This window comes from Heteronotia binoei, chromosome 6 (genome assembly GCF_032191835.1).
Source record: "Heteronotia binoei isolate CCM8104 ecotype False Entrance Well chromosome 6, APGP_CSIRO_Hbin_v1, whole genome shotgun sequence".
Lineage (NCBI taxonomy): Eukaryota > Metazoa > Chordata > Lepidosauria > Squamata > Gekkonidae > Heteronotia > Heteronotia binoei.
Window position 1 is genome coordinate 117,691,180 of NC_083228.1, and position 27,196 is coordinate 117,718,375.

The window sequence follows — 27,196 nt, forward strand, 5'->3', positions numbered from 1 at the left end:
ATCTCTGTGCAAATGCAAAAGCAGCACATCCATTCAAAGTGCAGATCATTTTAAAATCATGAATGTCTCAGCAGTATGAGCAGTATGAGTGGTTAAGTGTGTGGACTCTTATCTGGGAGAACCGGGTTTGATTCCCCACTCCTCCACTTGCACCTGCTGGAATGGCCTTGGGTTAGCCATAGCCCTGGCAGAGGTTGTCCTTGAAAAGGCAGCTGCTGTGAGAGCTCTCTTAGCCCCACCCACCTCACAGGGTGTCTGTTGTGGGGGAGGAAGGTAAAGGAGATTGTGAGCCGCTCTGAGACTCTTCGGAGTGAAGGGCGGGATATAAATCCAATATCTTCTTCTTCTTCTTCTTCATGTGTGATTGACTTTAGAGAAAAATTGGCATTAAACTCGCAGTAAACCTTTGTTGTCCAGTTGTGCTTCTCCCTGAGTTTAGCAGTTCCAGAACAAATATTTGCTTTATATAATATAAGCAGATTACAACACTTTCTTGATTGTAGATTCTGGGGCTATTTTAAGAATCATATACACAGGGTCCACATGTCAAAGATGAAAACAGAGACATGCCATTCACATCCGAAGGATTGCTGTCCAAGCCCTGTCCCATTAGATGGGTGCTGTGCTTCTCTGCAGGCCACATTAGTTTTCTTAGCAGCAGTTTGTCCCACACAGTTTTAAAAGCCAAGAAGGTCTTTGATCTTCATGTTGAATATTATGGACTGGATCCTGTGGATCCAACACACAGAGCCTTCCTCAGATGCAGGAAGCTACCCCAACAACAGAAGAGCCTCTTGTATGACAAAGCTTTCTGTGCCAGAGGACAATGTAGGGGGAATTGCCCTTCATGCCTCTATTAGAAGAGATCCATAGGTTCCCATTGTTCTCCCATAACAATTCTACAGCTAGTCATCAAATAATTCAACAGGAGCTCCACCAGCTTGTGACACAGGAGAATGAGGACTATGTGATAACTTCATGTCTGTACCATGTGTATTTACATTCATTGGAGACAAGATTCATTGCACAAAAAGATTCATTCAACAGCTCACTCTAAGATTTAGCTTCTGGAGGAAAGGGAAGGAGTTCCATCCTAGAGAAGGACAATTCAAGAACCTCACACTGACAGAATTTTAACAAGATACTCCACAAAGGCAAAGATGGGAACAATGATTTACCAGTGACAGGTACCAGAAAACATCCAGGTTTATCCAGTGGTAAATAGGAGTAGTTGGACTATTTAAGAAAATGGTAGCCAATTGGCTCACCCTGGGCAATGTTATATACAACTCCTGATTGCTGTCAGTCCTAATGTATGGATATAATATATACAGAAAGACCTGAAATTGAAGTGAATGCTCTTCTTTGTTCCTCCAGCAATTCCTCAGAGCAGTAAATTGAGCACTGAAGCTTGTTGTTTTGATTTTGGTCCATTCTACAAACATAGTTCCAAAAAGCAGCTGTTAAGGTTTAGTTCCCTTCTGCACCAATAGTTTTTGTCATTTGAAGATTGAAATGGATTTTTTCCTCTCTTTTCTTGGCATTCGAATCTCCAGCATGCCATGCTTAAATCAAAGACCTTGGAGTATATATAGCAAAATGAGCAGAACTGAATCCAGAATTAAAGCAGGGCGAAACAAAAATCCATATTGATTTTGCTTAAGCAAATCAAAACTTTTAATTTTCTCAGAAACATCAACTTGGAACACTGGCAAAACCCAAATGAGTTAATCCATATTACCAGTTTAAGGAAGCGAAAGGTGATGTCAGCAGTCATTTTTCCTCGCATGAGCAACAGCTTTGGCAGTCACTAGGAGATAGGAGTCAAATAGTATTAAGAGTTCAAACCAATGTGATGCTGGATGGACTACATATGGACTTCCCAATCGGTTGCCATAGCTATTTCCCATGATGGTTAAGGGGGACTTTCAAACATAGGCATGAATATCATTTGCTGAGAACAGGGAGGGATAACATGTTGCCCCTTTCCCTGCTTGTAGGCTGAACATATAAACATATGAAGCTGCCTTATACTGAATCAGACCCTTGGTCCATCAAAGTCAGTATTGTCTTCTCAGACGGGCAGCGGCTCTCCAGGGTCTCAAGCTGAGGTTTTTCACACCTATTTGCCTGGACCCTTTTTTGGAGATGCCAGGGATTGAACCTGGGACTTTCTGCTTCCCAAGCAGATGCTCTACCACTGAGCCACCTCCCTCCCCAGGCTGTGGGGAAAGGATGCTAAAGTAGATGGTGTGATGGTCCATCACCACCAGTATCCATTCTCTAAGAGGCAGTGAGAGTTCTGCATGTGTGAAAGGAGCCTTGCCCCTTTCCCTCATTTTGTACTGAGTAGGTTTGTTGTTGTTGTTCAGTCACACAGTCGAGTTTGACTCTTTGCGACCTAATGGACAAAGTCACGCCAAGCCCTCCTGTCTTCCACCATCCTCCGAAGTCTGCTCAAATTCATGTTTGTTACATCAGTAACGCTTTCCAGCCATCTCATCTTTTGCTGTCCCCTTCTTATTTTGCCTTCTGTCTTTCCCAGCATCATGATCTTCTCCAGTGAATGCTCCCTTCTCATTTGGTGGCCAAAGTATTTGAACTTCAGCTTCAGCATCTGACCTTCCAGGGAACGGTCAGGGTTGATTCCCCTTAGGACTGACTGATTTGATCGTCTCGCAGTCCAAGGGACTCTCAAGATTCTTCTCCAGCACCACAGTTCAAAAGCATCTATTCTTCTGCGCTTGGCCTTTCTTATGGTCCAGCTCTCACAGCCATACATTACTACTGGGAATACCATTGCTTTGACTATATGGACTTTTGTTGGCAGGGTGATGTCTCTACTTTTTATTATACTACCCAGGTTCACCATAGCTGTCCTTCCAAGGAGCAAACGTCTTTTAATTTCATGGCTACAGTCACCATTTGCAGTTATTTTCCATCACAGGAATGTGAAGTCTGTCACTACTTCCATGTCTTCCCCTACTATTTGCCAAGGTGTGATGGGGCCAGATGCCATGATCTTAGTTTTTTTGATGTTGAGTTTCAAGCCTACTTTTGTGCTCTCCTCTTTCACCCTCAACAAGAGGTTCTTTAGGTTCTCCTCACTTTCTGCCATTAAAGTGGTGTCATCTGCATATCTGAGGCTGTTGATGTTTTCCCCGACAATCTTAATTCCGGTTTCTGCTTCATCCAGGGCAGCATTCCACATGATGTACTCTGCATATAAATTAAATAAGCAGGGTGACAATATACATCTTTGTCGAACTCCTTTTCCTATTCTAAACCAATCAGTTGTTCCATATCCCGTTCTGCCCATTGCTTTTTGACACTTACACGGGTTACTCAGGAGACATGTGAGGTGGTCTGGTACTCCCATATCTTTAAGGACTTGCCATAGTTTGTTGTGATCCACACAATCAAAGGCTTTAGCGTAGTCAATGAAACAGAAATAGACATTTTTCTGATACTCCCGTGCTTTCTCAATAATCCAGCGAATGTTGGCAATTTGATCTTTAGTTCCTTTACCTCTCCACAACCCAGCTTGAACTTCTGGTAGTTCCCGATCTACATACTGCTGAAGCCTAGCTTGTACGATCTTTAACATGACCTTGCTGGCATGTGAAATAAGTGCAATGGTGCGATAGTTTGAACATTCTTTGGCATTACCTTTCTTTGGGATTGGAATATAGACTGATATGTTCCAATCCTTTGGCCACTGTTGCGTTTTCCAAATTTGTTAACATAATGTGTGCATCACTTTAACAGCATCATCTTTTAGGACTTTGAATAGCTCAACTGGGATACCGTCATCTCCGCTCGCTTTGTTGTTAGTATTGCTCTCTAAGGTTCAGTTAACTCTGTGCTTCCATTACCATTGGTTTGAGGTGCTGATATAGGCAACCATGTGTACATGTTTTAGCAGCCACACATACATACCCATCTTCCTCCCACTTAGTACTCTCATTCAGACCTGGTCAAGAGTCTTAATCTATTAGAATGAGTGGCTGGGCACTTTGTGCAAGAATTTTTGCTCCCTGACTGAAAGCTTCTAAATAAGAACAAAATGATATTTATTCACTTGCAAGCAATTCCCATACAGGACCACATAAATACAGAGGAAAATATTGGGAACTCATACCAGAATATCAGGTATGTTATAAAAACTAATTAAGAGAAACAAATCCAAGAAGCTACCTTGATTGTTAAGTTATTGATTTTACCTTGGCATGCTGTTCTGAGGAATGGACACAAGCAAAGCTGGAACTTTGAAACAAAGGCTGCTTAAAACACACTATCCCTCTCCATTGCTAAGCCTTTGGTTTACACCCCTTTCAAAGAGTGTGCTAAACCTTTTAGACTCTTTCCTTCCCAGTTTTCTCTTTGACCTATCCTGAAATTAAGTTTGCGCTTCCACATGAGGATATACAGTCCAGTAAGACTGAGATCAGAGAATTAGATTCACTTTTAGAAATGCTTTGGGTTGAAATAGAGGGCCCAAAAGGAAATTTAACTATGGGAGTTTGTTATCGCCCACCAAATCAAAAGAGAGAGGACGATTATAATATGATGGAAGGCTTAAAGATAGCAGCTAAACGTAAAAACTGTGTCGTAATAGGTGATTTTAACTACCCGCAGATTGATTGGGTCAATATGTGTTCTGGTCGAGAGAAAGAGATTGAGTTTCTTGATGCTCTCAATGACTGTGCTATGGAGCAGATGGTCTCAGAACCTACCAGGGGTGGGGCGATCCTGGATTTGGTCCTAAGTAATGCCCAAGACTTGGTGAGAGATGTAAAAGTGATTGCGCCGCTTGGGAGCAGTGACCATAATGTTATTGATTTCACCGTTTGTATAAATAGGGAGTTGTCCAAAAAGACCGCCACAACCACGTTTAACTTTAAAAGGGGTAAATACACTGAGATGAGGAGGCATGTGAGGAGGAAACTGAAAGGAAAGGTACATACGGTCAAAACCCTTGGGGAAGCTTGGATGCTATTTAAAACTATAATCCTAGAAGCTCAGATAAAATACATACCACAACTTAGGAAAGGCACAAACAGGCATAAGAAAAGGCCTGCGTGGCTAACAAACAAAGTAATGGAAGCTGTAAAAGGTAAGAAGGACTCCTTTAAGTGGTGGAAAACCAGTCCAAGTGAGATTAGTAAAAGGGAACACAGGCTGTGGCAAATCAAATGCAAGACTGTGATCAGGCAGGCAAAAAGGGACTATGAGGAGCATATTGCAAAAAACATAAAGACCAACAATAAAACTTTCTTCAAATATATTAGAAGTAGGAAACCAGCCAGGGAGGCAGTGGGGCCCTTGGATGACCATGGGGTAAAAGGATTACTGAAGGAGGATAGGGAAATGGCTGAGAAGCTAAATGAATTTTTTGCCTCCGTCTTCACTGTGGAAGATGAGAACTTTTTTGCCCGCCCCAGAACCACTAATTTTGGAAGGGGTATTGAAAGACCTGAGTCAGATTGAGGTGACAAAAGAGGAGGTCCTACAACTGATAGACAAATTAAAAACTAATAAGTCACCGGGTCCAGATGGCATACAACCAAGAGTTCTGAAAGAACTCAAAGTTGAACTTGTGGATCTTCTAACAAAAATCTGTAATCTTTCATTAAAATCTGCCTCCGTTCCTGAGGACTGGAAGGTAGCAAATGTCACTCCCATCTTTAAAAAAGGTTCCAGAGGAGACCCGGGAAATTACAGGCCAGTCAGTCTGACTTCAATACAGGGAAAGTTGGTAGAAGCCATTATCAAGGACAGAATGAGTAGGCACATTGATGAACACGGGTTATTGAGGAAGACTCAGCATGGGTTCTGTAAGGGAAGATCTTGCCTCACTAACCTGTTACATTTCTTTGAGGGGGTGAACAAACATGTGGACAAAGGAGACCCAATAGATGTTGTTTACCTTGACTTCCAGAAAGCTTTTGATAAAGTTCCTCATCAAAGGCTCCTTAGAAAGCTTGGGAGTCATGGAGTAAAAGGACAAGTCCTCTTGTGGATCAAAAACTGGCTGAGTAATAGGAAGCAGAGAGTGAGTATAAATGGGCAGTCTTCGCAGTGGAGGACGGTAAGCAGCGGGGTGCCGCAGGGCTCGGTACTGGGTCCCATGCTCTTTAACTTGTTCATAAATGATTTAGAGTTGGGAGTGAGCAGTGAAGTGGCCAAGTTTGCGGATGACACTAAATTGTTCAGGGTGGTGAGAACCAGAGAGGATTGTGAGGAACTCCAAAGGGATCTGTTGAGGCTGGGTGAGTGGGCGTCAACGTGGCAGATGCGGTTCAATGTGGCCAAGTGCAAAGTAATGCACATTGGGGCCAAGAATCCCAGCTACAAATACAAGTTGATGGGGTGTGAACTGGCAGAGACTGACCAAGAGAGAGATCTTGGGGTCGTGGTATATAACTCACTGAAAATGTCAAGACAGTGTGCGTTTGCAATAAAAAAGGCCAACGCCATGCTGGGAATTATTAGGAAGGGAATTGAAAACAAATCAGCCAGTATCATAATGCCCCTGTATAAATCGATGGTGCGGTCTCATTTGGAGTACTGTGTGCAGTTCTGGTCGCCGCACCTCAAAAAGGATATTATAGCATTGGAGAAAGTCCAGAGAAGGGCAACTAGAATGATTAAAGGGCTGGAGCACTTTCCCTATGAAGAAAGGTTGAAACGCTTGGGACTCTTTAGCTTGGAGAAACATCGACTGCGGGGTGACATGATAGAGGTTTAGAAGATAATGCATGGGATGGAGAAAGTAGAGAAAGAAGTACTTTTCTCCCTTTCTCACAATACAAGAACTCGTGGGCATTCGACAAAATTGCTGAGCAAACAGGTTAAAACGGATAAAAGGAAGTACTTCTTCACCCAAAGGGTGATTAACATGTGGAATTCACTGCCACAGGAAGTGGTGGCGGCCACAAGTATAGCCACCTTCAAGAAGGGTTTAGATAAAAATATGGAGCACAGGTCCATCAGTGGCTATTAGCCACAGTGTATGTGTGTATATAAAATTTTTTGCCACTGTGTGACACAGAGTGTTGGACTTGATGGGCCGTTGGCCTGATCCAACATGGCTTCTCTTATGTTCTTACCCTTCACTTTCCCCCAATCAAACATAGCAAGTCACATGCCCTCAACGTTTATGGCCTGAACTAAGGATATCAAAACAACAATATATCTTGCTTCTTCCTAGAAGATAGGTGAATGGTCATCTCAGTCTTGATCATTTGTCTCCATGTTGCTGGAGTTCATCAATATGCAGATGTCCCCCAGTTCTATATCTCATTATCAAAGCACCCAGATGCAGCTGTCTTGCTTCTAAACCTGTGCTTTGTGGTCGGGTGGCTAAGACGGAGCAAGCTGAAGTGGAATCCAGATGAGACAGTGGCAATGCTGGTTGGGAAGGCAGATACTCTCACGGGGCTGAATCCACTCATTCTAAATAAACTGATGTTGGCTTTTTCAGAACAGGTTAAGAGCTTGGGGGGTGCTCACGGGCCCCGTCTTCTTTCAAGAGCATCTGATTTGCCAACTCTCTTGTTACCTAGACTCAGACAAAATGGCCATGCTGATCCATGCTTCTGCCTTTTAAGATAACCTAGAAACTACAACTGGTCCAGAATGTTGCAGCCCAACTACTGACAGGGACCAGCTGCTGGAAACATAAGTTGCCCATTTTGAAACAGCTTCATTTTCTGCCAGTCTGTTTCTGACTTCAATTCAAGATACTGGTAGTGACTATTAAACCCCTTCACAACCTGAGACACACATATTTGAAGGACCATCTCTTTCCATATGTCTCCATGTACCAACTATGGTAATCAGGCAGCCATCGGTTAGCTACCCCACCACTTAGGATGGCCTGGGCTTTTTTTGTAGCAGGAACTCCTTTGCATATTAGGCCACACACCCCTGATGTAGCCAATCCTCCTGAAGCTTATAGTAGGCCCTGTACTAAGAGTCCTGAAAGCTCTTGGAGGATTGGCTACATCAGAGGGGTGTATCCTAATACGCAAAGGAGTTCCTGCTAAAAAAAAAAAAAAGCCCTGAGGATGGCCCGTTTGGCATCAACCAGAACCCAGGTCTTTTCCATCATGGCTTAAATTCTGTGGAGTGGGCTTCCTGAAGAGTTGTGGGGGGGCGCTCCTTGGAGATCTTCAGGTGCTGTAGGACCAACCTGTCTGCCAGGCCTTTTGAGGAGATTTGAACAGCAAGCATCTTTTAACAGAAGGGTGGGGGGAGAAATTTGGGGTTTGCTTTTTTAATTTTGATTTTCACTTAAAATGTTTGTAATTATTATTGTAAATCACTTTAAACCATGAGTGAAGGCAGGATATAAATATTTGAATGGATGGATGGATGGATGGATGGATGGATGGAAGGAAGGAAGGAAGGAAGGAAGGAAGGAAGGAAGGAAGGAAGGAAGGAAGGAAGGAAGGAAGGAAGGAAGGAAGGAAGGAAGGAAGGAAACTATCTCGTCTCAGTCTGAGATCTGAGGAGTTTATTGCTTTGTTCCCAGGAAAGAGAGTGTCTTGTCTGGGGCCCAGTGCCTCTTGCATGTTAATCAATTTATCCTGTATTTTCCAGTCAGGAGGTGTTATCCTGAAGCCCCATTTTTCATACTGCTCTTCCCTTCCCTCAACGTGTATTAAACTTGAATACGGTGCTGGCAGAGAGATGATGGCCTCAAAAGGACAAAAGTTGGAGACTGATGGCAGGAAGAAAGCACAGCTAATTCAATCATGCCACCTGGGAGTGATATGGATAAAGCTTTAGACAATATCTTATTCAAAGGATCAGCACTCTGAGGTGATCAAATCACAATGAAGAATCTCTCATAATTACATCAGTGTGCCTTTTGTCATAAAAAGTGCTACCTATCATCATTACTATGTTCTCTTTATTACTCACAACTTGGAAGAACCTGACTAATTTTCATTAGTGTATCCATTGCCTCACTCAGAAACCATGCCCATATTTGGGGTCAGACAACTAAAAAAACCATTAGGTTTGAATGGATTCCTGAACACATGAGCACATGAAGTTGGTGCATACTGAATCAGACCATTAATCTATCAAGTTCAGTCTTATCTACTCTGACTGGCAGCAGCTTTCCAGGATGTCTTTCAACATCACCTGAGCCTTTTAACTTGAGAAGCTGGGGCTTGAATCTGGGACTTTCTGCATGCAAAGCAAATGCTCTATCATTGAGGTATGTCCCCTCCCCAAGTACCATCACCACCACCCTCCTGTACATCTGGACACACATCTAGTGTCCATCTCTGCCTCCTTTTGTTTCCCAGTTCAAAAAAGAAAATCATATTTTTCCTGAGTCTTGCCTGGTGGCCCCATAACTAGGATCAGATTCCCTTCCTTAAGTGTGCTTTTGCTTTTTAAAAAAAACAAAAACAACCCCCCCATCATGTTATAGAATCAAATAATAAAATCAAAATTTTGGAATGGGCCTAAAGACTATCCAGTCCAATTCCCTGGACCATGCAGAATGACCTAAATCATCCCTGAGAAGTAATCATCCAATCTCTGCTTAAACACCTTGATGGTGGGAAAACCCACAATACTCCTGGACAACAAGGTCCACTACTGAAATCCCATCAATATCTCTCTACCCATAATTTAGCCCCCTCATTATGAGACTTATCCTCCACTACCAGATGAAGTAGACCCCTACCATCCTCTAAATGGCACTCTTTCAAATATTTAAAAAGAGTAATCACATTCCCTCCTTAAAGTCCTCTTCCCCAGGCTGAACACTCCCAGTTTGGTGTAGTGGTTAAGAGCAGCAGATTCTAATTTAAAGAACCAGGTTTGATTCCCCACTCCTCTACATGCAGCTCCTGGGTGACCTTGGGCCAGTCACAGTTCTCTCAGAGCTGTTCTCGCAAGAGCAGTTTTCTGAGAGCTCTCTCAGCCACACCTGCCTCACAGGGTGTCTGTTGTGGGGAGATGAAGGGAAGAAGATGGTAAACTGCTCTTTGACTGAGTGAAGGGTGAGGTATAAATTAAAACCTTCTTCTTCCTTCTCCAGTTCCCACATTCTCAAACCACCTAATCATCTTGGTTGATTTCCTCTGTACCTGCTCTAAAGTTTCTATGTCCCTCCTATAAATAGGCCTCCAGAACTGGACACAATGCTCCAAATGGGGCCTGATCAGTATATAATACAGTGGTACTACGATATGTCATTTCCTAGATGCTATGCATCTGTTGATACACCCTATGATCAAATTTGGCTTCTCTTCAGAGTTTTTACTTTGGGTGCCTGCAAAGTTTAGTCAAGCTATTGAAAAGAAATCCATTTCTAAGGAACCAAAATGTGTGCAACCTGAAAGAAATAGAAATATTCCTCATTTTGAAACAAATGTGGTGCACTGGTAACTTGATCTAAAAGCTACTGTCATAACACACTCCAGCCTCCCAGGAGGAGATACATTTGTGTATAGAAGGCACAGCCAGATGTTGATGCACAATGTCCCTCTGTTCTGCACCTAGAACTCCTGGATATGGTGAAGCACTAGTGTGTGGGGGAGGGGAGAGTAGATAGGATGGAATTGCACCCACCAAATTCTACAAATGACCTGAAAACTCCTGTGATTTATTAGTAAGATTTCTTTTTTAAAATCACTTTATATAAATGCCAGTTTATTATTCAGCTTAGCATGCACCAGGAAACTCAGTAGGGCTTCAGTTAAAAGATTTGATTTATTTCAGTGTTATTACCAGTTATTACCAGTTTTAAGAGCTCTGTGGTGCAGAGTGTTAAAGCTGCAGTACTGCAGTCCTAAGCTCTGCTCACGACCTGAGTTTGATTCCCAGCAGAAGCTGGGTTTTCAGGTTGCTGGCTCAAGGTTGACTCAGCCTTCCATCCTTCCAAGGTCGGTAAAATGAGTACCCAGCTTGTTGGGGGGAAAGTGTAGATGACTGGGGAAGGCAATGGCAAACCATCCCATAAAAAGTCTGCCATGAAAATATAATGAAAGCAACATTACCCTAGAGTCGGAAACGACTGGTGATTGCACAGGGCACCTTTCCTTTCCTATTACCAGCAGCCAGGTAATGCATTTATTTAAAATCATTTTGTGATTCTTGAGCCACTTAAAAGACATGTTGGCTGAAGCCAAACGGCTGGTTTGAAGCGGCGGGAAATAGAGAGCCCCGGAGCTTCCGGATGGCGCTTGGGGAAAGGGGCGGGCTGTAGGCACCCGGGGAGCATCAGGAAAGCTTGCGCATCCTGGCTGCAGCTCCCCGGGCACTCTCCAGGTGCTTCCTGACCTTTCAGACATCTGGGAGGCACCTCAGAGGTGCCATAGTGAAAAGTGGTGTCTTTTTGAGCTGGGTGGATTGGCCCAGAGGACGGGGTGAGTACAAGATAGGGGCAGGCAGCAGATGTTGCTGTCTGGAGGGTTTTTTTGGGGTCGACTTCAGACTCGTCTCTGAGTCGACCCAAAGTGCTGGTCTGTACTCAGCCATCGAGTGCTGTGAATTATATGAAATGACATCTTATGCTTGTCCAATCTGAGTGAGGTTCTTTTTTGTTGGAGCCTATGGGCTGGATCCAGACAGCTTTCCTGTTAGTGAAAAAGAACAGAGGGGTGCTCTTCAATCACCCATAGAGACTAAGAAGGCCATTGTAGGACTTGTGCTGACTAAAGCCATGCAGATCTCTAGTAAGAAGAGAAATTGGGCAGCATTATGTTTAAAAGTTGGCTGGATCCAGCCTTATGATGCCTTTCTATCAAGTTTTCTAAGAGTTTCTTCAGTCAGAAAAGAAATCTTTATCTATTGGAAGGAAATGGTGTATCCAATCTGCTGCATTCAATGGAAAGCCCTCTCAGATGTATTGCATAAGCAGTGTAGCCTGATACTGAATTTACTTAAGAGTACAACAACCATGAATGAAAGGTGATTCCCCTAACAAATGACATACACACAAAAAAAAATATTACAGTTTTTAAGTCTCCGGCTCACACATTTTTGTCTTAGCTCAGGAACAATGGCCCCAGAACAAACTAAATTATTCAGTAGCTCACAACTTTAATGCTAGTAGCTCACAAAGCAGAATTTTTGTTCACAATACTCCACAGCTTAAAGGGAACATTGACTGTAACTCCTGCTTTTTTAATGACTTACTTGGGGAGGCGGGCTAGCCTTGCCTTTGAGTAAATACGGTAGCACATTCCTATGTGTGGTTACATAAAAATCAACCTCATTGTGTTCAGTCAGGTTCGCTTCAAATTAAATAGGGACAGGATCACAGCCTTTGGAGGACTTAGAAGCCCACCTCCCTCCCACATATTATTTTCTCATCTAAGCTAATAGGGTTGTTCCATCATGAATCATACCTTGAATCCTTTTGTCTGTGCGGTAGCAGCATGATCAAGAAAAGGCTAGCCACATTGCATTAATCATTTGGTTAATAAGAACGGTCCCCAGGAGAAAAAAAAAAGGAAGGTGGGTTATAGATGAGAAGAGGTAGAGCCATAGCTGCTACCATGTCAATTGCAAGAAGCTTAATTAGAACTCTGCCTTTGATTAAACTGAAAATAAGCCCCAAATTAGGATAATCATATAATTTCACTATTGATTAGCGTGGATATCCTCTTTCCGTGCCAGGCCCAGGCTCATGCCAAAGGGTTTATTGTAATCTTATCGCATGGAATGACAGCAGACCTCCCTTGTTTCTCAAGCCATGGAACAAGATTGACCTGGAAGCCTACAGCAAGATCAGGCAACAACACATTATATGTCCTGGCTGACAGTAGAAGCTCCATTGCTGTGTGTAACTCACTGGGGAAAAGAACTGCCATGGAGGGAAAACAACTGTTGTGTCTCAATGAGGGAAAGTTACAAGAGCACAGAGCCTGCTGAATCAGACCAGTGATCCATCTTGACAAGCATACTATTTCACACAGCAGCTAACCATTTGTCCAAAGGCTAAACAAACAAGGCATAAAGGCAAAGGCCTTTCCCTGCTGCTGCCTCCCAGCAATGATATTTGGAGGTTTGCTGACTTGGTATATGCAGGCTCCCTTCAGTCACCATGGCTAGTAGCCATTGACGAACCTCTCCTCCATGAATCTGTCTAAACCTTTTTTGTGCTTGTGGCCATCACTACTTCGACAAACAGTGAATTCTAGTCACTGAGTTAAGATATATTCCCTTTTGTCTGTACTGATCCTATTTGCCAAAATTCCATCAGCTTTTAGAAAGCAATGTCCAAAAAGCTTCAGGCACTAACAGTTACTTGGCTGTTACATCCTTCAGGGGCAGACACCCCCATATCCTTGACAGCAGATAGATATTTGTTGTTGTTATCTGTCTTGGCTCCTGTTTGCATCAGAAGGAAGGTGCCATATATATATTTACAAAATATTGGCATATTAATACATCCAGAAGTGTTTAAATAGATATATATATATATATATATTTAAAAACAATCCTATGAATATAGATTCAGGTGTGTGGCCATGTTGGTGTGAAGCAACATAATAAAGTTAGAGTCCAGTAACACCCTTAAGACCAACAAAGTTTTATTCAAAGTGTAAGGTTCCGTGTGTACACACACATTTCTTCAGATACAATGAAATGGGAGGAAAGTATTCAAAATTATAGACAGGGTTGAGAAAAAGACTAAATTAGCATATAGCATAATGCAGACATTTTGAAACAAAGCAGGAACAACAAGCAATGTGCACACGGTCAACAGCTGTATGGATCCAATGAAGGGAAAGCAGCATTTGAAACAATAAATATGTCAGAATAGGAGATAGTGTGTAAAAGAATATTCTCTAACTGTGGGAAAGTTAACTTTATGATGCCCACCTGCCTCCCCTCAAGTGTAAAAGTAACAATTGCTATATGTTATTTCTAAATACTATGCCAATATGTTTTTCTTAGAGGAGTTGTGTCTGAAAAAATCTATACCAATAAATTGCATTCTATTACAAACAATATTCCATTACATTATTAAAAAGAGAAAAAAGAGAGAGATAGGAATACATAACATAAATAGTCTTTTCAGAGGATGTATAGTGCTTCTTGGTGAGAATGGGTTTAGTATCTGTAATGAGATAAGAAACCAGGACTTAACAGGGATATCAGTTTCTTATCTCATTACATATACTAAACTCATTCTCACCAAGAAGGACTATACATCCTCTGCAAGGACTATACATTATTTGTATTTTTATGCATTCATCTCTGTCTCTCTCTCTTTTCTATACATCCTCTGTAAGGACTACAGACTCTTGTTTTTTAGAAATCAAGAAGACGGGGGGAGAACTGGAGGGAGGAGAATGTCAAAATGTGCCTTCACAACAACTGGTGGGGAATTGATCACTTGATCCAACAAAAGCAGAAGCCTGGGGGCAGACCAACAGCAACTGCAGAATTGGTATTGCTGTTTTCTACTGCTACAGACTAACATGCACAGACTTTATTTCTTTTTAGGTATTTTTAATTGTTGTTTTTAACTTATTACTTATTGTATTTGCCTTCTGTTGTAAGCCACCCTGAACTCTGCCTGCAGGGAAGGGCAGCTTAATAATAGTGGTGGAGATGATGATGATAATCACCACCACCACCACCACCACCATCATCATCATCTTGAGTTTTTAACTGACTCTTAAATTTTCTACAGGCAGTCTCTAACCACAGCAGACCAGGGATCTCTTCACTCTTCAGAGTTAATTCCCTGTTTGTCTGGGTAGGGAAATTCTCCCAATACAATTTTGCTTTCTTTGAGTTGAACTTCACCTACTTCCCAAACTTTCTTGCCAACATCCCCTCAGCTCTCTGTCTGTGTTAAACTGCTGTCAGCTAAGGCTGAAATCAGACTCAACTCAGTCAAGGCAGAAATCTGACTGTCTCCTTTGCACGAAGCTCTAAACATATGATCAGCAGATGTTAACCAATCAGGGTCCTTGGAACAGCTTGTCACTCAAGGCCCTCTGTTTCTGTGAAGAAATAACCCTTCACAGTTCTTCAGCTGTTTGTGCAGCACTTTTAAGCTTCTTAAAAGTGCAGTCCATCACATCTGCACATCAAATCAGATGGAACAAATATATTAGTTTATATTTTGATTATTATCAATACAAAAATCAACTTTACCAATGGGAATAAGAAAATATTCCTATTCAGTTCTAGCAAATATTATTATTGCTGATTGAACAGTAGACAACTCTCCATTTTAGTATATATTATTCCTTCTGTTTATTGAAAGAATATTTCATTTTGACATTGAATGTGTCAATTCATGTACTCGACCAAACCACTGCTAAATTCAAGTAGTTTTGCCCTAATCTTGCAGCACTTGAATTGTGTTTGTCAGTAGTATATGTATATGTATGTGTACACAGAGATAGACAGACTAAACATAGTTGCTGTACCATCATTTCATGAACACAGGAAAGTAAACAAATTGAGACAACCAGAGGAAGCCAGAAATAAAGTATCTTTGTTTGATAAACTCCGCCCCCCCAAGATATCTTACAACAACAACAACAAAATGTTTATCAAAGGAGTTTCCTAGGAAGGTCTGTTGTTCTCCCAACACATTAAATTTTGACCCTGCAGGGACTGAGAAAAGAATTGCCTTCTGCTTTGTCGCTCTTTTCAGGATGTGCCTTAATTATAGACCGAAACTATCTAGACCCTTGGTGTTTTAATGCTGTGGAATTAGCATGGATAGAACAGATTCCTTTTATGAATCACTTTGAATATTTAGGAAGGTAGTGTAGAACTAAAATCAGACAATGACAGGATTTCCCAGCTTAGGGAGAATGTCCAGAAATGCTTTAGTGTTGCTTGAAAGCAAACAAAATGAATAAAGGTTATTATTACAGCACCACAATGGAAAGCAAAGTCACACTGCCAAAGCACCGGTTCACTTGCCCATCCAACCATGATAATGCACGGAGTGTGGTTAATTGTCTTCCCACTTAAAACACTGTCAGAGATATTTAAAAATTAGTTTTTGTGTTTAAACCCCCCAACCCCCATGTCGGCAGGCTGGCAACTTTTTGTTTGTTGGCAATAGCAAACTCCATTTGCCCATCTGTTGGCAGTGCCACCGTTAATTATGATTTCCATTATTTAGAAAGTCAGTGCTGAATTGTGGCTTTTAGCACAATGCACACCAGGCCAATTGCTGCTTGGCATGTCCCTCCAGAGAAGAACACCCACAAAGAGATCAGCAAGGATGCTTCTTTTTTTTTGCAGCTGCCACTTACTTTACATTTCATTATTTATCAAAATAACGAACCAGGCCTTAATTCTTTTCCTCTGGTAACAAAAGACTCAGTGTGCCCAACATCCAATATCTGAGATAGGGTTGCCAGTGCTGCCACGCCCCCTTGAAAAGCATGAAGAAAGTGAAAGTGCTCCAGCTTCAAATTGAGAAATGCATTTAATCTAAATTTTGCTTATAGTGGAAGTGCTGCCTACCAGAAAAGACAATAGCCATAAATCAGCATACAACTGAAAGGAAAAAAATAAAACCTATTCAACCTACAAAAATCCTAACTAAATCAAAAATTGAAACAAGTCCTAAATTCATTCAGCTTTGCGAATTCTAGGTTTTCACAGGCCTCGGCAACAGCTATGACTGGGCCCCCTCCCCCCCCCCCTTTGATGCAGCTCCTTTCTCTTAAATAAAGGGGAGGGAGCTTGGTTTTCAATATATGTAATGTTCAGTCTGATCATTTTGAGTCTCTAGCAATAACTGACACCTATTATGTTACACCTCAACTAACCTTTTATTGGGGAATATTAATATTTCTTAGCTCAAAATGGTAGGCCTGTGAGAGGTGAGGTGAGCAAGGATCTCTGTCAATGTTTACGGAGATAGACCATTGAAAATCTTTTGGTTAAATAATGGATTTTATTATAGGTATGGGTTTTCAAATAGTTACATCCCAATCAAACAATTTCAAGCATACAAGAGGAATACAGTGGTTAGCTGAATAAGTGTGGATGGGGGTGGGGGGTATCAATACCTAAATCTTGCAGAGTAGGTTCAGTCAGAGGAAACATGAGGCCTCTGGAGAGAGATTTCTCTTGAGAAGAAGGGGGGGGGGATGAAGGCAGGAAGGGATGGGAGAAGAATGCCTGGGAGAATGGGAATGTGGGGAAAATCTAATCCTGACAGGTAGGGTTGCTGTTTTCTAGGATAAATTATGCCACATCAAGAGGTTCAATTGTCCAATAACATAACAGAGTGTCACACCAATGGAAAATCGGGGTGTCATATGTTGAGTATCCAATCAGAGATCATAGTGTCATACACCCATACCCCACTAGAGGAATTTTAATTACACTGGCCAAATGAGTTTTTATGGCCCTGTTTTTTCAAACTGGTTTCTTTGAAGCTCCCCAAAAGTGATAGATTTCTCTCTAAATGTCAACATGAATAGCCATCCAACAAATGTTCAGGAGATTGGTTGACTTTGATAGCTTTAGCAATAATTAAAGAAAATAAAAATCTATAGAGCTTCAGATTCCCTGACAGAAACGTGAGACCAGTTACAGATATACCACATTCACAACAAGATGGCTCTTGGCCTTTAGCCTTTGTTTTTTTCAGCTGTCTTTTCCTGAAGAATAACAGAACATATATACAAACCATTTGTTTGTGTTGCAGGGCTCTGGTAACCCTTATATTGTTTTTATGTTTTGATAACAAGACTTGAAAGGTTGCCAAGAGGAGTGAAGGGATTTTCACAGCTTTTGCCCACTATACCTTCTCTCTGGGGTGAGCAGAAAGATGGAGGTACTTTTTAGCCTTTCAGCACAGCCACATGTTTGTCCAGCCTGTGAACCAGACTTGGCATCATGGCAGCCTGTTTGGGGCCTAGAATGAACTGGATTTGTCTCCCTTATGTGAAAGAAAGAGCATTCCTGTTCAGATGGGTTGCTGTGTCATATTAATAATCTAGGGTTACATGGCAATATCACATTCCAGGGGTGCATTGTATGGGAATCAGTACAGGGGTGTCTTTCTGGATATCAATTAGAAAAAAAAAAGAAGAGGTTGGATTTATATCCTGCCCTTCGCTGTCCGAAGTAATATCAGAATGGTTTACAATCTCTTTCCCCTTCCCCTCCCCATAACAGACACCCTGTGAGGTAGGTGGGGCTGAGAGAGAATTTTGACTTGACCCAAGGTCAGTTGGCTGCATGTAGAAGAGGAGTGGGGAATCAGACCTGGTTCTCCAGATTAGAGTCTGCCATTCTTAACCACAATACAAAACTGGTTATAATGATTAGGGATCCCAAGTCCATCTTGGGAAATTTAGAGATGCTGTTTGGGAAGGACAGAAAATGGGATCAATATGCTGTGCAAAAGGGATCAGGGTGGTGTACAACAGCAAAAACCCATTCATAATTAAAATATACAATTAAAACAATACAATACAACCATAATCCTGATTAGATTGTGCAAGACTATATCAGATAGCCTTGCCGGGGGGGAGGGGAGAGTGAGAGTGAGTCAGGGAACAGAGTACCAGAGCAGATGGAAACCTTTTCTGTCTTCAACCAAATGCCTTGTGGAACATCTCTGACTTGCAGGCCCTGCAGAAGTACATTAGGTCCCACAGGGCACAAATGTTACTTGGCGGAGAGTTCCACCAGGTTGGAGCCATGGCTGGGCATTTGGACAATGATGATGTTTCCAACTGCCTAACATCAATGGCTGGTATTCAGAGGTACACTGCCTCTGGAATGAAATAGCATTGTTCTTAGCAGCCATTGGTAGACTTAATAGTTGCAATCCTAAACAAATTTGTACTCTTAATTCTACTCAATTATTTATTATTTGTCTAATTCTCTTAAGGCCATCTAAATATTGGTCAGTATATCAGGGGACTGAATTCCCTAAATTAATTATGTAATTTACTTTCTTTTATTGGCCCCCTTTCTACTGCACATCAGCTTCATTAGATGTCTGTGAGTTCTGGTATAATGGGATAGGAAGAAAATTCTATCTGCTTTACTTGTATAATGCATAATTTTATAAAACTGTCAATACCAAGTGTCATTTCACTTGTCATGCTACTTACAAATTCCAGTGGCTGTTTAATACCTCTATTAACACTATGTTTTAATGAATAAATAATAATGATAATGAATAAAAATTCAGTGTTAGCAGACGTGAGAGGCAGCAACCATAAAATCTATAGGATTTAATCTAGAGAATTTATGATGTTTTTGATCACCAATAAAGGAGAGATTAAAATGTAATCTATTATGCTACAGCCCCTCGGGGAGACAAAGGTGAATTCTCCTGAATTTGGGTAGCCAATCAAACCATTTAACCAAATTCTATTGTATTGAATACGTAATTTGGCAAGACAGATGCCTGTTGAATTTAGAAGGCTATCATTGGAGTATCTTGGATAGGAGAAAATGGATGGAAGGGTGTCGTCTTGGTTAAAATCAAGAGCTTTAAAAATATGCTACAGTCCTTCCCTACCTTGCATTAAAGTCACCCACTACAATTATTTCTATGGTTGGAAATTTCCTCTCTAATTCCTCCATGAGTGTGGCCAAGTGTTCGCAATATCTAGAGAGAGTCATACATATAAATTCACAATAATTAAGGAGAATTTTTTGAGGAGAAGCTTGACGACCTGCACCATAGAGATGTTTGCCTGTAGAGTGATGTGTTCCAAGGCAAAATGTGAGGAGACAAGTATAGACAATCCTGCTTGAAAACGACCCCTTGTATTACTCCTGAAGGCTGGGAGGAAATAGGACTTGTACCCTTCTAGTTGGATCTGGTGGGGAGTCCAGGTTTCTTGTAGTAGTATAACATCAAATCCCTTAAGATATAAACTCAGCATTCTTGGCCTTATCCCACCAGCCAGCCACATTCCAGGAGACGATCTTAATACGATATTTCATCTAGTGTCACTGAGAAAGTGGCTAAGTTTCTTTATTCTATTTTAAAGGCACACCAGAGGATCTTATAGAAATAGGGTTTGTAGAATCTTTCGGGCTCAAGTGCTGTGTTCTACTGGAGAAAGTTTTCCTTCCAGACGTTTCGTTCTCAGCTGCGGAGAACATCCTCAGTGGTGTTGCAGCCACCTTCTTGGCTGCTGTGCATTGAGCCCAAAAGATTCTACAAACCCTAATGATGTTACCAGCTGTGAAAACCTGAAATCTTATTGAAATAGTTTATGTTTATGCTTTTCCTGATGTATATGTATGCAATCTTCCATTTTATCTTTATTTTTAACCAATTTGCTTTGATATATATATCTATATATTTTATGCCAATAAAGGCTAACTTGACTTGACCACCATTCTCCCCAAAACATATATATATATATATGTGTGTGTGTGTGTGTGTTAAAAAAATAAGTCTCAACAAGAAACTTTCCAAAGTATTCTTTCTCAAAAGCTGAAGCTCTTTTTTCAACTGCCCTAAGCCCGCTATGGGAAAGGGCAAAATATAAATCTACTAAAATAAAAAATAAATAAACTTGAAGCTTCAGTGCTTTTAATTTCATCAATAAATACATAGAAATCAAGTCAAAGGAAAAAAACATCAAATTCCAATAAATCATTTAAACCAAATTAAAGAGATGGCTGTGTTGACAGATTTGGTTTCCTTTCCTTTCTTTTCTTTTTTAAATGAAGATGCTGCAGATATTAGACCAGGGGTCTGCAGCATTGTGCTTGAAAGCTCCATGGCACCCACCAACACTTTTCCTGGCGTCCATCAAGTGTTTTGAGAAAATGGGTGGGGCCAGATAGTATCCTGCCCAGTGGGACTTTTATTACCCATCTGAAATCTGATTGGCTGTGCAGATTAAAATAACACCTCAACAACAGTTGCCTTTACAACATTGGCTTTATTCTCTTTCTGACTCCTCTTTCCCAGTGTATCTTTAAAATTTACTAATCTTATCCCCTGCAGTTGGGCTTTCTCCTTGTGTGTGGTTGGCTCTGCCTTCCATGTGGTCATGTTGTGGTTGTGCCCATTGTTCTGTTTCAGAATTCAAAAAGTCCTGACAGGCTTTAGACACATTTATGTGCTCATACTTGAGTGCATTAAAACAACATCGAGGCTGGTCCCCACCACAGAACCCTAACAACATTACTCCATAGCATAGTATAGGTATGTATGCATGCACGGGTGTGTTACAGGTAGGGCTCCAAGTCCAACTCAGGAAATATCTGGGAATTTTGGGGGTGGAGCCAGGAGCAAGGTTGTGACAAGCATGATTTAAAGGGACTGAACTTTTCAAAAATGCTTTCCCTTCATTGGAAATAATAGAGGATGTGGAAATGTGCTATGTGGAAAATCTGGTGCCTCTAACTCAAAAAACAGCCTCCCCAGAGCCACAGATACCCACTGATTGATTCTCTATTTCACCCTATGGGTAGCAGTCTTCAAAGGGTATAATGGAATGCCCAGCAGATATTCAACCCCCCACCCTCTACTTTCTGATAACCTTGAAGTGGAGGGAGAATTTCTAAACCAGGGCATCCCCTTCCCCCAACTGGGGATTGACAACCCTAGCAGGGTAGGCATTTTTTGCAGTATTGAAACTAGACCTCAAAAATGTCATTTTGATGTACAGATGGGTGAATTTGGAGACAGAAAAGTCATTTGTGAACTCTGAATCAGAGTTCAGATTTAATTTCAAAAGTCTATTGAGAACACTCATAGAAATAAAAACTATCTTCCCACTGTTCACTTTGCACTCTTCATTAAATGATGCCAAATGCAGCCAAGGAGGAGCCCTTCTATGTCGAACATATTTTGTTATTAACTGGTATATCATGGCAGAAAGGGGTGGGTGAGGGGTGGGAATCCCTGTAATTCTAGACTAAGGTTTCTTGGCTAGCTCTGTGCCTGAAAAACTGACAATATTCACTTCTGATTAGATTTAAAGATATTCCATCATCATAGTTGTATTTTTAAAGCACCTAAAATACTTAGCAATGTACAATTCAGATTTAAAATTATTTCCTGTCTTCAGGCTCAAAATCTAAAATGGATTGAAATCACAGGAAGTGTAAATAGGGGGTGGAAGTAGAAAGCAAACAAGTAAGGAAATGAACAATGTAAAAGAATGGTTTCTGAAGCAAAAAGAAGACGAGCTGATAGGAAGAAGGGTAGCATAGAAGAAGAGTCATCAAATTATGGCTTGGTCACACCCTCCAGGTGTTCCCATAGCATTCAGGCTCCTTTTCTATAGGAATGCTGCACATTTTCAATCAGACAAACTTCCCCTGTTCAATTGCAATAGCCAGATGTGACAAACTTTCGCTTTGACACACCCTGAATAATGCACTTTCAATACACTTTGCAACTGGGTTTCACATTTGCAAGTGAAAGTTAATGAAAATTGGCTGAAAGTGCATTTTTGAGTATATACTTTAAGAGATGGCTGTGTTGACAGATTTGGTTTTCTTTCTTTTCTTTTCTTTTTTTTTCAGATTGGCAGCAAACTGTGCAAATGCCTACCAGACAGGTTGAGTTTTCTTCTTCAAAACTATGCATGCACAGAAACACTGCCATTCAAGTCTGCATCACTTTTTTTCCCCCTTCAAAACTGCAGATGCACAAAAGCTAGAGTTGACAAAATAGGGATGCCACCCTCCAGGTGTATGGCTGGGACCTGGGGATCCCCCAGAATAGCAGTTAATCGCCAGTCTACAGAGGTGAATTCCACTGGAGAAAATAAATGTTAGAGGGTGAATTCTATGAAACTGAAACCCACTGGGGTCACTGCCCTCCTCAGGCTCTATCTCCAAATCTCCAGCAGTTTACCAGTCTGGATCTGGCAACCCTAACCCAAGCATCCCACCCCCACCCCCCAGTGGCCAGGAGGTACCTGGCAACTCTATTCCAATTCCAGCTTGGAAAATTCCTGGAGATCTGAGGAAGATGGCATTGGGGAGGAGAGATCTCAACAAAAAATAATGCCATAGACTTCACCCTCCAGGGTTGCCGGGTCTTGCCTGCTTGTTGGTGGCAGGTGGGGGAGAGCTTTCTGGGAGTGGTGGGTGGGCTGACATCACTGTCCATGATGCCCCTGATGTGATGATATCACATGGGAATATTGCAAGGTGATACTTTGCCACTTTGGGCAGAATTCTATGGTATTTGCCCATTCACCATGCATCATCCCTGGAGTGATAATGTCAATTCCATCTAATGGCATCACATTGGGGATGTTGCACAAGCAGTGAGGCTTCCCCCACCAGCCCACTGGCCAGTGGCTGGTGGGAGCCCACAAAATCAGGGGATCCCTCACTCCTGCCTGGGGGCTGGCAACTCTGCATTCTCCAGAACTGCCATTTTCTCCAGGGGAACTGATCTCTGTAGTCCGGAGATTCATTGTCATGCTGGGATGGCTCCAGCTCCCCCCTGGGCACTGGCAGTGGCAACCCTAACAATTCACCTCAAACCAGATCAGCAGCCATGAGTGTCACTATGGATTACTTAGATGTACACTGAACAGTAGGATTAGAAACACACAATTTTATTTCTGACTAATTTATATAATCTGTGATTTATTTAACCATCTAGTTAAACAGTTGACTGGTAAATGGAGCAGTGGGGCAGCAAGCGACAGGGAGTAGAATTCAGAAGTCTGTGTAAGGATGTAGATGCACATGAAACCAGTTGTGCTGCACTGCGTTGTTAGGAAGGACTACAGTGAAGCAACCTGTTGAGCAACTTTGGATAGGTCAGCCAACAGACAGACAGTGCATTGCAAAGAAAAGATAAGAAAGAGGGCTGTTAGGAGATAGACCATGCAATCTTAAGCAGAGCTACACTGTTCTAATTCAGGTGAAATACACGGCCTTAGAAAGTGTTGGATACAGTCTTTTAAAGAGGCTAACCCTGAAGGGCTCAGTGCAAGCAGGAGAGGAGAAGGGACAGCTAGTAAGATGCAGAAGTGGTGGACCTACACAAACTGTTCTGGATCTGAATAGGACAATCTGTAGCCTAATGGTGAAAAAACTGCTATCTCTTCTTTCAAGCCAAATCATCTACCATGAGGTTTTAACAGGCCTTTTTTGTAGCAGGATCTCATTTGCATATTAGGCCACACCCTTCTTAGTACAGGGTCTACTGGAAGCTCTTGGAGGACTGGCTACATCAGGGGTGTGCGACTTAATATGTAAAGGAGTTTCTGCTATTAAAACCCCCCTGAGTTTTAGTATTAATAAACCATTATGCTAAAGGAAAGTGGGTTTTTATTGTTGCTGCACCATGCAATATACAAGGATTGTAACTTTGTTAGGATTTCTTTGAGAGGAATCTAAATGTAGTGAGAGGGCTGAATAAATAACTGAAGACAAGTCTGCAAAGTTAGGGTGGTCAATCTCCAGGCAACAGCTGTCAGTTCACCTGGAGAAAATGGCTGCTTTGAAGAAGAAGAAGACTGCAGATTTATACCCCGCCCTTCTCTCTGAATCAGATACTCAGAGTGACTTACAATCTCCTTTACCTTCCCTTCCCACCACATCAGACACCCTGTGAGGTGTGTGGGGCTGAGAGGGCTCTCACAGCAGCTGTCCTTTCAAGGACAACTCCTGCGATAGCTATGGCTCACTCAAGGTCATTCCAGCAGGTGCAGGTGGAGGAACGGGGAATCAAGCCTGGTTCTCCCAGATAAAAGTCTGCACACTTAAACACTACACTAAACTGGCTCTCCAATTTGAAAGATTGACTTTGTGGCATTATATCCCATTGAAGTCCATCCCCTCCCCAAACCCTGCCCCCCTCAAGCTCCATCTGCGAAATTTTCAGGTATCTGGAGCTGGTCACCTTAACTGCACTACAGAAGCAGAAGTCCTAACCAAAGAATAAGGCCTATCTGGAAAAACAGGTTTGTGACAAATGTGATTGATTCCATTATGTTCATTTTCAAATTTGGAGAAACATGGTAATTCAGAAAAAAAGGAAAGAATCAGCTGGCCAGGAGGAAAATATTCTGCACATCATGTGAGCATTGTCATACACAGACAGTTTACATGTGCAATGTATTAATCATTCAGATGAGCAGACATCTCTCTAAATAGCATAATGCAGATCAGAATCACTGTCGCATGATTGGTTTAATTGTGCAACAGCTTGTATATCCAGTTCCTCCCCTCACCCTGCCGCCACCCTGCAATTGATCTAATGAAAATATTCTCAAATGCGTTTCCTGCGGGGAATGCATATCCACAACAACGAATGTGTGATTTCTGCATCAGGAATGGAAAATGACAGATTCATGGCATCCTTAAATGTGACCAACAAGTTTTACACTTTCTAAGCCAAAAGTCTGAGAAGCTTTCCCCTCATTTATCTTAATTAACGATGCTGCCAAAAGGCAAAAATTATGAGCCTGAGATATGAATTTACCCAGTTTACAGTACTCATCTGTATATCAAGGAAAGCTGCTTCTCTGATCTCTGAAAATGTTTTTCAGCTCATCATTTAAATCAAGTATGTTATAGGCACATGTGCCAATTTCGAATCAATATTTATTTATTTATTTCTCAGATTTATATCCCACCCTCCCTGCCGAAGCAGGCTCAATATGATCAGCATGGTATAGACTAAGATCTAAGAAAGAGAACTGCGAAGGTGGGCTTGTGTCTGCTCATCACTGGAATTCACCTGGACTTTTAAAAAATGGTTTTGTAATTTGCAAAATAATGTCCTGGCTCCCAAGTCAAGGCTTGATCAATCAACATGGGCAGGAATTTTATATATGTTTCGAGGGAAATACATACAATATGCAAATATGACCTTTAAACTCTCCCCCCGCTTCAAATTACAAGTCAGCCATTTTGGGGGGGGGGGGGAAACAAGAAACCCAACCTCCAAGTATGAACATTTATGAGGAGGAAATAAAAGCACACTCTTGCCTCATGAACAACAAGCAAATCGATTAAAAAATGTAAGATAAATAAACAAAGAATTTATGACAACTAATGCAGAGGGAAGGTGGCATGGTATAGCCCAATCTTGACCGTTTGTGGAAACTCAACAGGATCAGTAGTAGGAAGGGAGGACTCTGCAGAGGAAGGCAATGGCAAACCATCTCCGCTTCTGACTTACTTTGAAAGCCTTTGGAAGGGCTGGCCATAAGTTGGCTGCAACTTGATGCCACTTTACAGGTGCATGCCCAAACACACACAATGACATACTGCCTGCCTCCAGAACAGGGGTGGCAAAACTTGCTTAAGTTATGAGCCACATAAAATAAATGTCAGAAGTTTGAGAGCTGCAGAAGGAAGGAAGGAAGGAAGGAAGGAAGGAAGGAAGGAAGGAAGGAAGGAAGGAAGGAAGGAAGGAAGGAAGGAAGGAAGGAAGGAAGGAAGGAAGGAAGGAAGGAAGGAAAATGGGGGAGAGGTGGAAAGAAAGCAAACTTTTAACTTCAAATGCATTCTCCAAGCCACTGGCTGGCTTGGAAAATTGATTTAAAGATACAAAAGCCTTCTACAAGACAGCCAATGGGGTTGTGGGGGCTTTGAAAGCTGCATAATTTGTGTGAAAGAGCCACATGTTTGGCTACCCCTGCTCCAGAATTATACTCCCAAAGTGCATTCCAAAGTGCATTGTATTCTGGAAGTGAATTTCACACACACCTTGACTCAGTTCAGAATTTTAAAACTGCTCTCTCCCAAGTATTTGCATATGCCATTTGACATTTCTAATTTATGCTGAAGCAAGAAATGAGGAGTTTGCCCATCTCTAGTCCAAATAGATTGTGCTTTCTATGAGTATGACATCCACAACAAAGGAAGCAGAATGTGAATATTGCATTGAGATGTCTTCTAGAGTCTGTCTTAGCCTGCAATGATGAGAGCAGGTTTCTCACACATTTGTAGAGCCACCACATAGATCTAGGGCAGGGTTAAGGTTTTCAGTTCCAGTTTAGGAAAACTGGTGCAAATGTGGGAGTAGTGGATGGGAAATTGGCCCATGTCCACACATATTTCTCTGAATCCCTTGTCAAATACACGTCCACTGCTAATGAAAATAATGAATAACCCTTCATAATGAATAAATACAACAGTAATTTCTGTTATGGCTGTGTTTTGAAATGACTTCATTTCTCACTGAACAAGCAACAGGGTGTTCTTATAATTTTTCTACAGTATGCCTAATAGGTTCCTCAGCTATTGTGAGTGATAT